Source organism: Gorilla gorilla, chromosome 13 (genome assembly GCF_029281585.2).
Source record: "Gorilla gorilla gorilla isolate KB3781 chromosome 13, NHGRI_mGorGor1-v2.1_pri, whole genome shotgun sequence".
Lineage (NCBI taxonomy): Eukaryota > Metazoa > Chordata > Mammalia > Primates > Hominidae > Gorilla > Gorilla gorilla.
Genome location: NC_073237.2, coordinates 116,435,687 through 116,455,898, shown reverse-complemented (window position 1 = coordinate 116,455,898; position 20,212 = coordinate 116,435,687).

Below are 20,212 nucleotides of genomic sequence, written 5' to 3'. Positions count from 1 at the left end.
AGTGGAAGAGGTGAAGGTCATACCTTTCCAAGGTCATGTCCAGTTCTCTGTAGTGGGCAGGTGTGTTGGGTGAGCTCTTTTTGTTCCTCTAGTTCCTCTCTCCATCTTCCTCCCTACTGCTCTGTGTCCTGAGAGGCCAACCCTTACAGAACACATCAGTGCATTTTCACTGCATTTTAAATTCCTATTGGATTCAGCCAATGGAAAGCAACATCAGGAGATCAAAGGGTGGAGGGAGACAGAGGTCAGACTAATTTTCCTTCCCTTTTCTCCATCCTCAGGCAGGCCCCTTCTCAGCTACAGCCTCCTTGTCTGGATTTGGCAACTGCTGTCTGTCTCCATTCTACCCCCAACCCTCACCTATAAGTGGTGGCTCTGGAATACTGCACTGACCCTCTGGTTTGCTGCAGCCTTGCCCTGGCCTTTGTAATAAGACACTTTGTTAAACTCCTCCAATTGCCACATTTGAGTACACCTCTGGTTTCCTACTGGGCTTCTGATGCAGCAGACCTTCAAGGAGCCCAGATAAAAGTGTAAAATGCAGTTTTGGATTAATCCTCCCCCACCCTCTGGGTTGTTAGGACCATGTTTTGTTCATTCTGATTCCTCACTACAGTACCTGGCACAGAGTAGGTGCTTGGTGAATGTTTGTTGATGACCCGAATTAATGGGATTTGGAGTTAAGATAGGAAAGTTAGATCAGAGAGCTCCTTCTCCCTGAGCTTGCCAATACACGCTAATGCTGTGGGCATCTTAGGGACATTTTGCTACGTGGCAGAAGATGCGGATGGATTCTGTGATTTAGTCATGCAATCTCAACCTCAGGGTCTTCTTGGGCTTATGGAAGGTTCACTGGGGAAGTTGGTCACCCATGTGACACGTATGGGAAGGGCAGTACTCTAGTGGAGATTCTGGAGATGAGGGGAGTGGGAAAGGCTCAGAGAAGGAAAGCTGCCTATCCAAGGCCACAGAGCCAGGAGGGACAGCGCAAGCTTAAAGCTTGTAACCCATTTGCCAGCAACAGTGTTCAACTATTGAGCACTTACTGTGGCCAGGTGCAGTGCTTAAGCTTATCTCAGTTTTCACAATGTTGTAAAGAGGATATCATCAACTCTTTTCTCAGGTGGTAAAACAGCGACTCGGAGAGATAGTGATTCACTCAAGGTCACACAGCTAGAAAGACACAGCTGAGATTCAAATATAACACTAAAACTGTGTTCTTCACTTCTGTTTCAATTTGCTGTCTGTGGCTATTAAAAAAAAACTGTCTAGCCAGGTGGGTGGTGCATGCTCGTAATCCCAGCTACTCGAGAGGCTGAAGCAGGGGATTACTTGAGGCCAGGAGTTCGAGGCTGTAGTACACTATGACAGTTCCTGTGAATAGTCACTGCACTCCAGCCTGGGCTACATGGAGAACCCCCATCTCTTTTTTTTGTTTGTTTGAGACAGAGCCTCCTCGCCCTGTCGCCCAGGCTGGAGTGCAGTGGTGCAATCTCGGCTCACTGCAAGCTCCGCCTCCCGGGTTCACACCATTCTCATGCCTCAGCCTCCCCAATAGCGGGACTACAGGCGCCCACCACCACGCCTGGTTAATTTTTTGTATTTTCAGTAGAGGCGGGGTTTCACCATGTTAGCCAGCATGGTCTCAATCTCCTGACCTCGTGATCTGCCAGCCTCAGCCTCCCAAAGTGCTGGGATTACAGGGAGAACCCCCATCTCTTAAAAAGAAAGGAGAAGTGTCTAAATCTACTCTCCTAGAAGTGGCTTCAAGGAAGCAGCATTTAAGCTGAGACCTGAGTTCAGGATGTAAGTACAGTGGAAAGAGAATCTACAAAAGCCAGGAGGAGGCTGATGAACTTGAGGAAATTAGAGAAGTTCAGTGGGACAGGAACAGGAATGTGATTGGAACAGGTGGAGGGGGAGAGATGAGGTAGAAGGACTTTCCAGAGGCCAGATTTTAGAGGCCTTTGGAGGATGTGTGGAGGAGTGTGAACTATTCTATAGGTACCTGGAGCCACTGAAGGTTCTTGAGCAGCCTTGATGAGAACTAGAGGCTGGCTGTGGCTGCCTGGTGGAGCTTAGAAGGAGTAGTACTGAGGCAGGAGAGTCCACAAGGAGGTTGCAGAGAAGTTTAAGTCAACGATGGTGCCAGTCTAGACTGGTACGAGAGAAGTGATGGAGGAAGTGGATAGATATGAGAAATTTTAGAAAGTAGAGATTATTGGACAGGAAGCTGGCAGAGAAGGATTATTTGGAACTAGTTGTCTCATTGTGGTTTTCCATATCCTCACATTCTGAATGAAGAAGCTAAACCCCAAATTTCAGACAGTGAACCTGATCCTGTTATTCATTGTACCTCTGTTCCCTGTTCTTGGAGGGACCCATGCTTTACCCATCCTGTGACCCTAACTTCAGCATTAATCATTCCAAAAAGATGTATTGAGTACCAATTATATATCAGGTACTGTTGTAGCTGCTGTGAATCTACAGCAATGTACAAGTCAGACAAACTCTCCACCCTCCTGGAGCTAACATTTTAATGGGAAGACAAATGAAAGAAGATGACAATTTCAGAGACAAATGCTATGAAAGGGTGTTGCAGGAAGTCAGGGACCCCGAGCAGAGGGACCAGCTGGAGCCGTGGCAGAGGAACATAAATTGTAAAGATTTCATGGACGTTTATCAGTTCCCAAATAATATTCCTATAATTTCTTATGCCCGTCTTTACTTTAATCTCTTAATCCTGTTATCTTCATAAGCTGAGAATGTATGTCACCTTAGGACCACTATTGTACAAATTGGTTTTAGAACATGTGTGTTTGAGCAATATGAAATCTGATTGTAAAACATGGGTGTTCGAACAATATGAAATCAGTGCACCTTGAAAACGAACAGAATAACAGCGATTTCAGGGAACAAGGGAAGACAACAAAAGGTCTGACTGCCTGCAGGGTTGGGCAGAATACAGCCATATTTTAGTTCTTGCAGAGAGCCTATAAATGGACATGCAAGTAGGAGAGATATCGCTAAATTCTTCTCCTAGCAAGGAATATTAAATATTAAGACCCTAGGAAAAGAATTGCATTCCTGGGGGGAGGTCTATAAATGGCCACTCTGGGAGTGTCTGTCTTATGTGGTTGAGATAAGCACTGAAATACACCCTGGTCTCCTGCAGTACCCTCAGGCTTATTAGGGTGGGGAAAAGATCCCGCCCTGGTAAATTTGAGGTCAGACCAGTTCTCTGCTCTCGAACTCTGTTTTCTGTTGTTTAAGATGTTTATCAAGACAATATGTGCACAGCGGAACATAGACCCTCATCAGTAATTCTAATTTTGCCCTTTGCCTTGTGATCTTTATTGGCCTCAGAAGCATGTGATCTTTGTGACCTCCCTGTTCATACACCCCCTTCTCTTTTGAAATCTCTAATAAAAACTTGCTGGTTTTGCAGCTCAGGGGCATCACGGACCTACCGATATGTGATGTCACCCCCAGGAGCCCAGCTGTAAAATTCCTCTCTTTGTACTCTTTATTTCTCTGACCGGCCGACACTTAGGGAAAATAGAAAGAACCTACATTGAAATATTGGGGACTGATTCCCTGGATAAAATAGTAGATAAACTAGGGAAATGCGACAGGGAGTGACTGTGCTGGGCAATTCTAGATGGAGTGATATCTCTAGGGAGATGTCTCTGTGGGGACATCAATGTGGGGGCATGGAGAGAGTGGGAGGGGCAGGGGTACGGGGTTCATTCCCAGGAAGGAAAGTGAGTGCAATCAAGAACTGAAAGGCGGGGAGTGCTGCTGGTTTGTAGCTGGGGGCAACATCAGAGAAGCCTCTGTGGCCTGAGCACACAGGACTGTGCAGACTTTGGCAAGGAGTTTTGATTTTATTTTAGGATTGTACACAGGAGAGTGATGAACTGACTTATTCTTTGGAAAGAACAACTTTTGCTGTTGTAGCAAGAATAGATTGTAGAGATCCTGTTGAGGGCAGATGCAGGGAAACCACTCCTGAGGCCCTTGTGTCAATCTAGGTGGGAAATGATGGTGACTTTGACAATGGTGGTGCCACAGGAATGGAAAAATGAGCAAACATAGGGGGCAGGTGTATGTGTTACAGTAGGTAGACGAGACAAGGGGGATTATGGGGGAAAGTAAGAAATCTTTTTGGTCGTGGACAAGCTGCTGGAGTCACCTGTCTGAAGCCCTTGGCATTTTTCCTTTCATACCTTTTAGGTTCTCAGAACGTCGCTCCATGTGAGGAATGGAATGGGATTTCCTGCTCGTCTCCTGTCAAGCATGGGGTAGCACTGCCTCTCTCAGGATGGCTTCCTTCTTGAGAGGTTGAAGAACCATTCCCAAGACTGGGCCATCTTGCTCTGAGGTAGACATCTCTTACCTTTGTTCCCAAGAACACCTTCCTTCTTATTTATTTTCTTTGTCCAAAGAATATGGCAGAAATATCTACAGTGTCTCAAGCTCTCCTTGCTGTTCTTTCACGGCCACAGTGATTAAAGAAAATGAGGAGGACAGGGATTATTTTAAGAGACCTGAAAAGTCCTGGCTGACAGCTCTCCTGGTAATCTAACATGGTGCCTAAAATTCCACTGTCAATGAGCATCTTCTTCAGGTTAATCACAGTTCTCTTCAAATGCAAATGAGGCTAGAATGGGCATTGTACATTAATCCCCACCTACATATCAACTTTTTTTTTTTGTTCCTAGCACAGAGAAATCACACAGGCTAAAAGTTAGATACCTGGGAGTGGCAGAAAGAGCACAGACTTCAAAACCAGAAAGATTCACCTTCGAGTCTTGGCTCTGCCACTCACCAGCAGTCTGACCTTGAATGGTTTCTTACCTTCCTTGAACCTCAGCTTCCCCATTGTAAATGGGGGCTCAAGAAAACCTCCCTTGCAACATTATTTGAAGATGAAAAGTGATAGAAGTGAAGGACCTAGTGCACTGCTTGGCCCATAGTAAGTGCTCAAAAAGTTCCCATCCTTTTCTTACTTTTGAGCTTTGTGTCAGGCTCCATCCTGTCTGCTTGGCCCAGGCTCCTCCTCCTTCTTTGGTCTTGCATGGTTATTAAGCGGGTCTTGGCTGAGACATCGCCTATGGCAACCCATGGTGACCTCTCTTTGCAGAGGCTGCCAAATGTCAGCCCCTCTATAATAAAACTTTCTTTCCCCTTCGGGCTAGAAGGAGGGCTAGACAGTCTGATTGTGCCCGTCCCTCTGTGATTAAGGTCCGTAATCAGCCCAGCTGCTTGATGGAATCGGAACTGGCTGATTAGCAGGGTGCACTTTGGCCTCAGGTTAATGGATGATCTCACACTGTGGCTGCAGAGTAATTACCAGTTAAAAGGTCTGAGGCCAGGGTTCTGTGGTCTTGGGGAGGTCTGGCCCCATTTAAATGCAGAGTCAGGAGAATAATCTTCTATTAGCCAGCAGCAGGTAGCTAAGAGGGGAAGGTCGGGGGGTGGGTGGGGTGGGACCCCATGGATGTGTCTCCAGAGGTCTAGGCTTATTCTCAAATTGGCCAGGTGGACTTTACTTACCTTTAGGGAGCCAGTTCATGGGTGTGGCAAGAACAAGTTTAGGGATTCAGGCAGACTTGGGAGGAATTCCAGCTGGGCCACCTGTTGTCCATGGGATCTTTGGCAATGCATTTAACCTTTCTTGCCTTGATGTCCTCATCTAAAAAGTTGAGTTAAAAATGCCTGCCTTATAGGGTCAGTGTGAGCTTAATCAGTTATATGTATAGAGGTGCATAGAGGTGCTCAACACAAACTATGTCTTTCTCTTCCCAGTAGTATGTGCCTCTGGCTGGTCAGTGATTCTCCTTCCAATTCTTTGCACAGACTGTTCTGAAAATTGATCGACTTTACAAGTATTTACTAAATATCTATGGTGTGCCAACTACAGTGTCAGTTGTGGGGATAAGATGCGGTCCAAAAATTCAAGGAGTTCATGATCTCGTGGGGGAGTCAGGCTAAGAAACTGGCTGCTGGAACAATGTAGTGATAGAGATAAACAGGATGAATATGGAAACCTTGAGCTGAGCCCTTAACTTAGACCATGAGTCAGAGAGGCTTCCTGGAGCAGGTGATTCTAAACCAAGGACTGTAGTTGGAGAAGAGCAGAGGTAACATTTCAGGCTATGAGAACAACTGATGCCAAGGCCCAGAAGCGAGGCGGGCATGAGACATGTTTGTGGGAAGAAATGAAAAGGGCTCAGTGCCTGAGACACTGGTGGGTGAGTGAGCTCATGAATGAATGTATGAATGAGTGAGCAAGAAAATGGGGCAATGAATAGTGAATGAGTAAATGAGGAATGAGTGATTGAGTGAATGAATGGATACCTGCATGGATGAAGGAGTGAATGAATGAACAGTGTCATGAATGCATGGGGTAGTGAGTGACTGAGTGCATGCATTCAGGGCACCACCCCCACATAACTGTTTCAATAAGGGCTACCTTGTTCACCTTATCAAAAATTGCAAACTCCCCACTCCTATCCCACACTCTCAATCACCCTTTTCCTCCTGTGCTTGTTTTTCCCTTAGCCCTCAACACCCTGTGAATACATGTAATGTGCTAATTTATTAAATGTACTAAGAGTTGTGTGTATCCTCCCTCTTATCCACTGGGGCAGGAAATTTTTTGTTTTGCTCACTGACGTATGGTGCTCTGGCAGTAATAGGTATTTAATAGACACTTGTGGAATAAATAAATTACTTGAGGTGTTGAGTAAGAAAGGGACTGGAGAAGAAGGAGGAGAGCGTTCTCAGAGCCTGAGCTTCTGGACCCAATTGTCACACTCCAGTGAATGTATACAGCTGGCCTTCTTTCCAGATATTTCTTTTTTATTTTTATTTATTTATTTTTTTGAGACAGGGTCTCGCTCTGTCGCCCAGGCTGGAGTACAGTGGCACGACCTCGGCTCACTACAACTTCCGCCTCCTGGTTTCAAGTGATTCTAATGCCTCAGCCTCCCGAGTAGCTGGGACTACAGGTACACGCCAACCGTGTCTGGCTAATTTTTGTATTTTAAGTAGAGACAGGGTTTCACCATCCTGGTCAGGCTGGTCTCGAACTCATAAGCTCAAGTGATCCGCCCACCTCAACCTCCCAAAGTGCTGGGATTACAGGCATGAGCCACTGAGCCCGGCCTCCAGATACTTCTTAACAGAGCTCAGCAGCCTGGCCACATGGATCCTCAGAGATGCTGCCCTAGGTCTGTCGGGCACTGCCCTGAGGCTGGCCTTGTAGTGGGTGGTGTGGTGGCCCCTGAAGGAAAGAAGGGAGGGAAGGAAGGGAGGCAGCAGGAAGGCAGTTGCTGCTGGGGAAAGCAATTCTGTCTCCTTCGGCAATCTCAGCAGTGGCCACTTGTCAGAAGAGCCGGCAGGGGAAAAAAATGACAAAAAAATCAGGTCCAATTTATCACCTTCAAATTGTGTTGAACAAGCTACTGTAGCTACTTGGTTTTGAAGAACTCCCCCTTCTTCCCCCTACACAGAACAAACACCACTAAATGCCTCTCCACCTGCGCAGCTGAGCGTTGGCAAAGTCGCTGCCAATTAAAGGGCTCCCTGCTGTGGGGGCTGATCCAGGGTGGTTGTCGAGGGGGGCGGTGGAGAGAATGGAATCATTAAAATGGGAGAACAAAGGAGGTAGGACAAGTTCAAATGAGATTAAGGCACAAAGGGAAAGGCTGCCTTTCTGGGGCATTTATGCCTAGGGACAGCTGGGTGCCTCTGGCAAAATTTACCTGTAGCCCAGCAGTTGGTAATGGCCAGATGCCTGCAGCAGGGGAGTGGGCTCCATTTAAACAGAGGAATTTCAGGGCACCCCAGATATCTCCATGCCTCCTGTGCCCCCGTCTTCTCAGGTCCCCAGCTCACAGGGAGCAATGGTCAACATGGTTCCCAGACGTGGTAGAGCCAAGGCTTGCCCCAGTCAATGCTTCAATGTACTTTTCTGCAGCTCCCTGAAAGGTCTGACGACCACCACTGTGGGATGCCTCCCACGACAGGGAGCTGTTTGTCTCCTGCAGCAGCACCTCTCCCTCTTGATTCTGGTGACAGTGATGACAAAGAATCCGAGTTTTCTGAGCACTTACTGTGTACCAGGCACCGTTCCAGAAGCTTTATAGGTGTGAGTCCCATTTATTGTGTTCTGTGTCCTCTTGCCCCTTCTGCTCTTTGTTTTCCACTCTCCAGCTGTCTATCTTCTCCCTCTCAGAGTCTTTGCATGGGCTATTCCCTCTGCTGGGAGGGAACGCCATCCCTGCCTCTCTCACAGAGTGCTGTCGGGCTGAAATGGGTTGATGAATGTGAAAGCCCCATACATCTTGCAGCCCCTAGGGAGAGCCCTGCAAATGATAGCTATTTTTATTGTCCACCCAGAGTTCCAGCTTCAATTGACTATGAAATAAAGTTTTCTCTCTTCAGAGGCCCACAGCTGCGATGATTCTTTTACTATACACCTGGATGCTTATTCTCCATCTCTTAAGATTTTAAGAGTACCCCACCTCATGGGGTCTGGTGAGTGTCATCACAGCCTGGCTTAATTAAAGGGCAACATCATCATTTCATTTATCATCATCACCACCTCCACCGCCACCATCATCACTTTCATATCATTGAAGTCTACCATATTTTGAGCACCTATTTTATGCCAGGCATTCTGTCAATTGCGTCACATCTGTTTTCTCTAATCTTTCAAAAAAACCGATGGAGGAGATTAGGGCTTGGCAAAGCAAAAGAGCTTCCTGAAAGTTGAGCAGCTACTAAACCCTGTAGCCAGGATTTGAACCTGTATTTGTCTGAATTCATAGCCTCAGTGCTTTTTATTGGGTCACTGGCCCTTGTATCTTTGTTTTCCCTTCCCTTTGCCAGCTTTAAAAGATGCCTCAGTTAAATTCTGACCGTACATCTGACTGTCATGCATTTGGGACAACTGTAAAAAATCTAGGTTTAATTTAAGGCTGGCTTCTACAGAGCTTGCAGTCATCTTTTACTTTTAAATCTTTTTCATAGAAACTTCTCTTAACCTGTATTTCTTCCATTTGGAGGCTTAGGCAGTTGACCTTTGGGTCAAAATGCAAATATTTTACATCCATCTTTATGTGTCGAGTGTAGCCTGGCTTCCAGACCCTGCCTCAGTCTGCACCCTATCCCCAGATTGAGCACTTGAACCCCTCTGTGACTTCATCTTGCCACTGAGGCTAGGATTGTTCCTGACTTGAGGCCAGAGGGGCTCCAGCCTCATGCTCTGGACTCATCACTGAGTTCTCTTCCCCCAACCTCCATTCTGTCCCAGATCTGAGGGGTCCTGTTTTCTGTCCTAAGTCACGTTTCCATTTTGTTACCTCCTGCTTACCCAGGCCCTTCAGTTGAAGCCTCAGTCTTGCTACTGTTGGCAACATGACTGCCCTGCTCCACCCCAAGACATGGTGGTTAGGACCAGGACTTAGCTTAAAGGTCAACCTTATCTATTAAGTTTTTCTAAACCTTCCCTTGTCTCCACTGGTAGAATTGACCTTATTGTCCTTTGTAATCTGGGACAGTGGACAGGTTCCATCTCAGCACCAGCATCTCCAAAGCCTTCATTTCTCTGACTCCTTTCCCCAGGCAGTAAAATGAGACCATTTCAAACTGGTTCCTTTTAGTGCCATATTGGTCAGGGGTTGAGGATTTTCCTTCAGGCCACAATCATCCCATAAGGTGTCCAACACCTCTATCCTCTCCTCTGGGATCCTTGAAAGTGTCAAAGACCCTGGGACTATGGATGGTTTTCATGGAATGAACCAATGGGAGGCACAGTCTGCAGGGCACAGACAACAACCATGGAAGGCTGAATGACCAATGGTTGAAGGACTTGACCTCTGGCCGATGGGGTCCCCTTCAGATGCTGCTGAGGCAGTTTGCATTCCTGTATACCCTGACACTTAGGTACAAGGTCATTTTATTCCTCTAGACAAATCTCCACCTCACCCTTTTTGGTCCCCAGGGTCCCTTTTCAACCTTTTCTCTCCCTTTTTTCATTCTTATGCCCTTTATTTGGTTTCTGCAATCACAAAAACTCTCTCTGACTCTGTGAATTTGAAAGTATTCACAACAACCTTTGTTTTACATCCACAATAGATGACTTTTACCTTCACAAGCAGCCTGGGGAGCTGGGAAAAGAAGAGGCCCTTGGGGTACAATTGAAAGAATTCCGTGACCCCAGAGTCTAGGAGCAAGCACATAGATTAATACTTACAAGCATTCCCTACCACACTGCATTTCCCACAAGAGCAAGGATTTGGTCTCATTTATCTTTCTCCCCACAACACTTTACCTGGTGCCGGGCCCACAGCAGGTGCTCAATGTATGCTATGAGTGTTGGAATGAATGCAGATCTAGTTTTCTGTTGCTGATTTCCAGCTGCCATTATTTCTGAATGTTGCTACTGGATGCCAGGGACCATGGTAACTCCTTTAAGGAGCTTGAGGCTCAGGACATATAAGTAATTCCCCTGAGCCACCTGACTAATCACCTGAGTAGTACATGGTGGAGCCTGGAATTGAACCCAGCTCTTCCTCAGCAATGTTCCTACTGTTCATTAATCACCTCTCATTGTTTCCTAAAACTATACGAGAATCAGCCCATGTCTGCTTCAAATGACTCATCCATATTACTTCTTATGTATTTCTGCTTAGACAGTTTTTGGCTGTCCTTCTTCAGGTAATTACTTAAATTCTCTGTGCCTCAGTTTCTTCATCTATAAAATGGGGATAGTAATAATATCTAACTAAGGCTTATTGTGAATTGTTACATAATGTTATAGATATGCAAGGCATTTAATTACAAGACTTGGATATAATAGAATTATGCAAACATCATTTAAGTGTTGGTCATCATCATGATCATCATCATCAATGGCAGGGGAAGGGTATATTTTGATGTTCTACTCATTCTTTAAGACCCCACTAAAATACCACCTCTTCCATGGAGCTGCCCTCAACCCCCCAAGTCAGAATCAGTTTCTCTCTCTCTTCCTTACTCCCACAGTTCTTTATCTTTTGTATCTTTTGTGGTAGTTTTAAGTGCCTTTCTCTCACTGGACTGAACAATATAGGACCCAATATGCACAATGGGAATTCTATAAATCCTGAGTGGATTGACCAAAGCCTGGAGGATTTGTCTCCTTGGACTTCCTCCAGATCAGCAAGGGTTAAGTGAGCCATCCCTAGAAGATGCCAGAAGGTGGGCTTTTGGCTCTGGGAAAGCCTGCTTCTGCCTTCACTTCCAAGCATTCATCATCACTCCTATCTCCTGCCTAATGAGCACCCAGAGTGATTTTCTATTGCTTGTAATTCACCAAAATTGTTGCAACATTTGGAAGGGCCCGGAAATTGACAGCCTAATACCCCTGCTTGCCTGTCGTCTCGATGACTTGTCGAAGGCTGAGCTGATTGCTTCTCCTGCAACAATTATCCTGGAGCTTCAGACAACATCAGAAGAAATAAATAGTTGGAAAGTTTAGAGACAGGGACTGGAGGAAAAAGTCAGGGAGGACATTTAAGAAACGGGGTGAGCGGGAAGATGTCTTGAGCACTCGTGGGGAGGAAAGGTAGAGAGGAGGAGCCCCTTCCCATCCTAAGCTCTCATGGTTCTTAGGAAGCATCCATGATTGTTGGAATCTGAAGTGATGCAGGAGACAGCAAATTTGCTGCTTTTTAGAATTAATGGGGATCTTCTGGAATTTCCTAGCCCCATGTTCTTATTTTATAGATGAAGACACTGAGGCCTAGATGGGGGAAGGGGTTGACTTTGCAGAGTGGTGGCAAAGACAGGATTGAAGTCAGATCTCTGTCATCTCTAAAATGGATTTAAGGGCATGAGAGTTCAGATGTCTTTTCAAGATCTTGATTTCAATTCTCTCTTTTTTTTTTCTTTTGAGAGACTTGGTCTCACTCTGTCACCCAGGCTGGTCTTGAACTCCTGGTCTCAAGTGATCCTGCTGCCTCAGCCTCCCAAAATGCTGGGATTACAGGCATGAGCCACCTGCCTGGCCTGATTTCAATTCTTTTGGATGAATACCCAGAAGTGAGACTGCTGGATCATATGGTAGTTCTATATTTAATTTTTTGAGGAATCTCCATACTGTTTTCCATGGCAGGGGACATCATTTTATGTTCCCACCAACAATGTACAAAAGTTCCCTTTTTCTTCATACCCTCACTGACACTTGGTGCCTTTTGTGTTTTTGATAATAACCATCCTGACAGATGTGAGGCAATATCTCATTGAAGTTTTGATTTGCACTTCCCTGATAATTAGTAAAATTGACTACCTTGTCACATGTGTTGGCCATTTATTTGTCTTCTTTGAAGAAATGTCTATTCAACTGTTTAGCCCATTAAAAATTAATATGTAATTGTTGCACATATTTTTGGAGTACTGGTGATATTTCGATACCTGTATATAATGTGTAAGAATGAGACCAAGATACTTGACATATCTATCACCTCAAATGTTTATTTTTCATTACAAATGTAGCTATTTTGCATATACAATAAGTTGGATTTTGGGGATTCTTTGGCTATTGAGTTGTAGAAATTCCTTATATATTCTAGAAATTAACGCCTTATGAGATATGTTGTTTGCAAATGTTTTCCTTCATTGCATAGTTTGCCCTTTCACTCTGTTGATTGCTTCCTTTTCTGTGCAGACACTTTTTAGTCTGATGTAGTCACATTTGCCTATTTTTGCTTTTGTTGCCTGTGTTTTTGGTGTCCTATCCCTGAAGTAATTGCAAAGACCAATGGTATGAAGCTTCTCTTGTGTTTTCTTCTAGGGGTTTTAGGAGTTTCAGGTCTTAGGTTTAAGTGTTTAATCCATTTTGGGTTGATTTTGGGGTATGGCGGAAGAGAAGGTCCAATTTGAAACTTTTGCATATAGGTATCTGGTTTTTCCAGCACCATTTGTGAAAGAGAATGTCTTCTCCCCGTGTGTATTCTTGGCAGCAGTACTATTTATAATAACCAAGATGTTGTAGAAACAACCCAAATGTCCATCTATGAATGACTAGATAAAGACAATGTGGCATATAAATACAATGAAAAACTATTTAGCCTTAAAAAAGAAGGAAATCCTGTCATATGTGACAACAGGAATGAACATTGAGGACATTATGCCAAGTGAAACAAGCCAGGCACAGAAGGACAAATACTGCATGATTCCACTTATATGAGTTAGATAGGTCCAGGCAAGGTGGCTCATGCCTGCAATCCCAGAACTTTGAGAGGCTGAGGAGGGAGGGTCACTTGAGGTCAGGAGTTTGAGACCAGCCTGGTCAACATGGTGAACCCCCGTCTCTACTAAAAATACAAAAATTAGCCAGGCATGGTGGTGCAGGCCTGTAGTCTCAGCTACTTGGGAGGCTGAGGCGGGAGAATTGCTTGAACCCAGGAGGCAGAGGTTGCAGTGAGCTGAGATTGCATCACTGCATTCCAGTCTGGTGACAGAGTGAGACTCCATCTAAAAAAAAACCCAAAAAACAAAAAGAGAGAGAGAAAGATAGATATAATAGTCAAAATCATAGAGGCAGAAAGTAGAATATGGTTGCCAGCAGCAGAGGGCAGGGGAAACTGGGGGGTTACTACTGATCTCAGGTGTGCAAGATGAATAAGTTCTAGAGATGTGTGGTACAACATTATGCCTATAGATAACAATGCTGTATTGCCCACTTGAAAGTCTATTAAGAGGGTAGATCTCATATTAAGTTGTTCTTACCACAATCAAATTGCAAAAAAAAAAAAAAAGAAAGAAAAGAAAAAGAAAACAAAGAACCTACAGCTAAAAGGCAGCTTGTCCTAATAGACACCATGTTGGATATGTTACATATACTTTCTTGTATAATCTTGACAACTTCATGGGAAGTGGGCATCATTTTCTGTATTATAGAGTTGTAAAAACTGGAGCTCAGAGAGGTTGAGTCTGTTTTCTAAAATCATCCAGCTACTAAACAGCAGGAAAAGGATTTGAAGCCAGTAGGTCTGGCTTCAGAAACTGCATTCTTCTACCACATTGTGACTTCACTTTATTAGTCTGCCTACTGCTAGAAGCCTTTGCACATTTTAAGTAAGTTATAATTAGTTAATCTTGTCCCTTTCAAATTTTTAATTATGCAGCTGCCAATCAGAGTATCTAATCAGTGTGAAAGTCCAATGTTTCTGAATTGAGTTAATAATGACTTTAAAAAAATAAGTCATATCATAGTAGACTGTCAATTCCTCAAGGGCGGAGACAATTCCTTAACCTTACTACTCATTTCTGCATCCCAGCATCTAGTCAAGGGCTGGCACATAGTAGGCATACTAATTAGCTATTACCACAATACTATCGCGTAACAAACATCCCTAAATCTCAGTAGCTTATAGCAACATGCCTTTGTTCTTAGGTTTCCAAGTGTGTGGATTGACTGTGGGTGGTTCAGCTGATCCAGGCTGAATGTCTCTGTTTCAGGCTGTGGCCAGCTGGGTGTGGCTCCAGACTGAGGGATTGTTTTGAGGACCAGGCTGAAGGACAGAAGCTACTTGGGAAGACACCTCATGAGAGGTCACATGAGCACAAGGGCCTGGACAATCTATGTAGGACATGTAAGGCCCCTGCTTGCATAACATGTGCTGGCTTCCCTGGGCCAAAGCAAATCACCTGGTCTGGCCAACATCCTACCACCATAGGAAGGAGAGGGGAGTGAATATTTACTGAACACTGTGACCTAGGTCCTTGAGCTCTGGGGCCTGACCTTAGATAAATGGTATCCCCATTCCTGAGTCAAGCATCTGAAGACTAATTTCTTTGATTATTGAGGATCTGGGATCACAGGTCAGGAGCCTTGGAAAGTGGCTCTAACAAGGACCTGCTCAGGACCTCATTTGGTGAGTGCCCTGTGTATGTTTGTGGGATCATTCAGACTTGTAACTGAGGGTAGCACAGGGTGATGAGAACAATATGAGCTCCAGAGTCAGGTGGACTGAATCCTCCACATAAAAGACAACCCAAACTCTACCAAGACGTGGCCTGGCTTTGCTTCCGTATCTGACCTCACCTCTCCTTTCCTCCTCCCCCTGATTCTTTTCCTCTGGGCTCTCTCTGGTTCCTGGGGAACAGAAGCTCCTTCCTGCCTCAGCTTTCTCTTGCGATTCTCTTTGTCTAGAAGGTTCTTGCCTGAGCTATTCACGTGGATGGTTCCTTCTTATTATCAAGATTCTAGCTCAGATATCACCTGCTCACGGATTTTCTCTAACCAACTGATTTCAAATAGCACCTGCATGGTGTTCTCTCTCTCTCTCACCACCTAGACATTTTTTATTACCCTAGTCATTATCTAAAATAACCTTATTTATTTGCTTTCTCATTTATTACTTATCTCTCCCTTCTAGAATATAAGCTTTGTGAGCAGAAGGATTGAATTTGTCTGAACCAGAGCTATTTCCAGAGGTCGGAACTGTGCCTGGCATGTAGTGGGTGCTGAATAAATATTTGTTGAATGAATGAATGAACAAAGGAATGAACAAACAAATTGCTGGGATAACCATAGGCAAATCACTCTGAGGACTCAGTTTCTTTTTCTGCAAAATGGGAGCACTAATGTGGGTGTTGGTCATTGGCAGGTTTTGGGATAATGCATGTACAGTGTTCAGTGTGATGGCAGCTACATAGCAGGTGCTCAAAGTGGTAGCTTCTGCAATAATTGCTATTGTCTTAGCTTGGGGCTTTCTTGATGATCCATTCTAGCCTTGGGTTCTCTTGGCCCTTCAGAGCTCTTTCCTGGCTGGTCATGGCAGACCCCATCTCCCCACCCTCAAGGAGCTGGAAAGGTCAAGTACATGGCTGCAGCAATGAAGGGAAATGAGATTGAAAAGGATCCTTAATTCTAAAGGATTATCCCCAAACCCAGAAACGGCATGTTAAATCAGAGTCCTTCCCATAACTCATAGTCTATCTCCATGGAAATGTGCACCATATGGAGTTAATTAGTAGAACAACAAAACAATCAATTAGTTCGTTAATTAGTTTTACTAAGAAATGATAACAAACAAACACAAACACTTTATTCCAACTAATGCCCGAACTGCAGTGATAGTTTAATGGCCTTGGAAAGCCAGCTCAGGCATTGGGCCTCTGTGAGCAGAGATTTATTCCCATGATATTGACAGGTTTCCTGGTCTCTGTCCAGGCTGTGTGTTTCATCTTTATGATCAATTATTTACAATATCTGAACACAGCTGAGGGGTCATCTCAGAGCTTTTCTTTATAGATAGAAAAAAAATGCAATAACTCAAATCCTATGAAGCCACCAGCTCTAGAATGATTATTCACTGAATCATTTATTTGACAAACATTTACTGAGCATTTTCTATGTGCCAAGCACGGCACTGGGCATGGGGTAGACAGGGGAATGAGGAGTGATTGACTGTGGGGCTCACATTTAGAGAAGCGTGGCAGATCAGACAAGCCAGTAGACAGTTTCCACCTGTGTGGTTAAGCTCTGGGGTTAGGGAGCACCGGGCACATGGTGGGGCTAGTGTGCTGTTGGAGTAGAGAGGAGGGATCTGTGAAGTGTTTGGAAGGGGTAGTGGCTGAGCCTACATGGTTGAGTCAAATGCAGAGCTGGCTCCACTGGTAGCCTCATCAAGTGGAAGGAGCACAGGAATGGGAATTGGAAGACCTAGACTCTCCAGTCTTGTGGTTGAATCGGAATCTACCTGTCCTCTCGTCTGTAAGATGGAAGAATGACACCCACATTTCTCCTCCCAAAGGGTTGGTATAGGGATCAAATAGGGTTGGTATAGGTTTACAAACCTTTTGTAAACCACAAAAGGCTTTACATAAGCAGATGTAAGATCTGAGCAGAAGACGAGGTGAGACCAGGGGTCCCAGAGATGCTTGACCTTCCCAAGGGATCTATAAGGAAAAGGGACATTCTGGGAAAACTTGGGGTATATCTCTGTCTCTATCTAGCTTTATCTACATCTGTCTATATCTACATCATCTACATGTGTGTATATACTCACATGTGTATATGCATTTATAGGCCTACATGAATATATCTTTATCATCTATCTATTAGAAAATTTACTTTTAAGAGAGATACATGTTAACAATAAAAAATTGAAGCAGTGAAAAGTAAGCTTCTCACCCTAACCCCCTGTTGCAAAATCTCCAGAAGCAACTTCTGTGAGTTGTTTCTTCTGCATTCTTCTGGGGAACCCTGTTCAAACAACACATTTTTATAAGTTCTTTCTTTCCTCTGAAACATACTGCTGTGCACTTTTGCTTTGCATATATTGCACCCTGGAAAATGGTCCAAGTGCATACCTTGGGATTTACCACCTTATTTTTAATGGCTGGATGATATTTTATCATGTGGACATATCTTAACTTATTTAACCACCTCCCTCAAACCTTTTTTTTTTTTGAGACAGGGACTCACTTTGTCACCCAGGCTGGAGTGCAGTGATGCGATCTTGGCTCACTGCAGCCTTGACTTGCCGGGTTCAAGTAATTCTCCTGCCTCAGCCTTCCAAGTAGCTAGGACTACAGGTGTGCACTGTTATGCCCAGCTAATTTTTGTATTTTTTGTAGGGACAGGGTTTCACCATGTTGCCCAGGCTAATCTCTTGGACTCAGGCAATCCACCCACCTCGGCCTCCCAAAGTGCTGGGGCTACCGATGTGAGCCACTGCGCCTGGCCTCCAACCGTTCCCTTTTTAATGAACATTATGTTGTTTCCCATGTCTTGCTACCATAAGCAATGAGTTCTCCTGTTGGTTACCTATAAACTTTTTCATAGTAGATCGAATTTTCTGTTTCTTAAGCTAGGATCTGTTGACATACTGGATCTTTATTGGTAATTTGAGGAGTAATTGATAACCCCCCTTATTTTTATGTTATTTTTTTCTTTATTTATTGCCAATGAGGACTTAAAATGATCAGAAATAACTGATTAAAAAATACACCATCAAATCTAGGGTCAGTGTTACAGGTATCCTCACTTGACTCACTACTATTGCGGGAGAGAAGCAAGTATTAACACTCCTGAACATACACATTAAATATCAGCCAATTAAAGGGTGCACACAGGGTCTTTCCCCTTCCATCCCTCACCCCTAACCAAGCCTTCACAGGTGTTTGGATCATAATTACGGTCTTCCGATCCTTGAGGTGGCTTACCTATGACAACTCTTTCTTGAGACAAATTGAACAAAGAGAACCAGTGGTGGGCACTACAGGATGAATCTTATAAGACGTGGAGCTGCCAGTCATGTTGGATCCTGGGAAACAGAGGAACTTGGCTGAGAGAGAGCAGGCACAGGGAGAAGCAGAAACCATGTGGCCAGGTGGGGCTGGTGACCTTGGTTCCTGGTACCTTCCTGCCCCAGATCCCTGCAGCCTGCTGAACACTCTCTTCCTCTGAGCTAAATCAGGGAACACATGTGTTCCTTTGCCACCAAATAGCCCCTAAGTCCAACAGTAGATAAAGATGATATTTCTCTACCATAAGATTTAAAGAGACTAGAATCACATCTAGATACAATGTGTTAATGTTGTCAATAGTCCTTAAATATTATTAGTTATTTCTTAATCAAATCCTGATTTCCTCCACAGGCTTGGGTAATACATATCTTTCTATCTCCATTTGATGCCTTTAGCTGAAGACATTTTTTTTCCCTGAAGTTTATCCAAATATAGGGTTTTTATGCTTATATGGCCTGAAAATCTTGGAAAGGCAGGTAGATATAGAGGTGAGAGTGTAGATTCTGGTGTCAGGCTGCCTGGATTCAAATCCCAGCTCTGCACTTACCAGTTGTGCGACCTCGAAAAACTTGTTTAATCCTTCTCAGTTTCCTTGTCTGTAAAATGGGAATATTAATAATAATAACTTCATGGGTTATTGTGAGGCTAAATGGGCTAACCCAGGGAATTACTTAGAAAAATGCTGTCTTGTGTAGAAAGTAGTATGTGATCATTTCTGCTCTAATTAGTTTCTCCTATGTGCTGGTTTCAGGACTGTTGGAAAACCATTAGTTTTCTTAGTGAGCACAACAAATTTCCCTTCTCTGTGTATTCATTTCTCCCAGTTTCAGTGAATGTAAGGGAGAGACTATTAAAGAGAATATAAAGCAAGCATCTTTTCTTCCATTCTTAGCATCTCCAATTAAACAAAGAAAAACAGTACAATCACACCACAAGTCTCTTCCCACCCTGGGACCTTAGTCAGACCCTCAGTTTCTCTCCAGTTTGAAGAAAATAATTTTACCCTCTCACATCCAATCAATATCTTTGCTGGGTCTATTGTGAGCTGATAATTTAAATACAATTGTTTCCTTAGCAACCATCCTTTCACTGTCTGCCTTCTTGCCTTTGAAAGAGTTTGCAGTTACAAAATTCACAGTTTCAGCCAGAAACTTTGTTTTTTTTCTACAGGAGCCAGATTCTCTCCCAAAACAAACTCTTCAAAAAAAAAAAGTGGAAAAATGGAACAGGATTTCTAAAGTAAAAAAATTTATTTTTCTAATTATAAAGGTAATTGGACAGGATTTTACACAGAGATGGAAGAGGTTTTATTGCCTTCACTCTTTCCTTACAGGATGGTTTATATGGGGCGGGTAGAATCCCATTAGAATGACAAGATGTTGGAGCTGAAAGAAAGTGTAGGGATACCTGTTCACTCTGACGGTAGTTTCTTTTGCTGTGCAGAAGCTTTTTTAGTTTAATTAGATCCCATTTGTCAATTTTGGCTTTTGTTGCCATTGCTTTTGGTGTTTTAGACATGAAGTTCTTGCCCAGCAGCCTTCAAAATGGGAGAAAATTTTCGCAACCTACTCATCTGACAAAGGGCTAATATCCAGAATCTACAATGAACTCAAACAAATTTACAAGAAAAAAACAAACAACCCCATCAAAAGGTGGGCAAAGGACATGAACAGACACTTCTCAAAAGAAGACATTTATGCAGCCAAAAAACACGTGAAAAAGTGCTCACCATCACTGGCCATCAGAGAAATGCAAATCAAAACCACAATGAGATACCATCTCACACCAGTTAGAATGGCGATCATTAAAAAGTCAGGAAACAACAGGTGCTGGAGAGGATGTGGAGAAATAGGAACACTTTTACACTGTTGGTGGGACTGTAAACTAGTTCAACCAT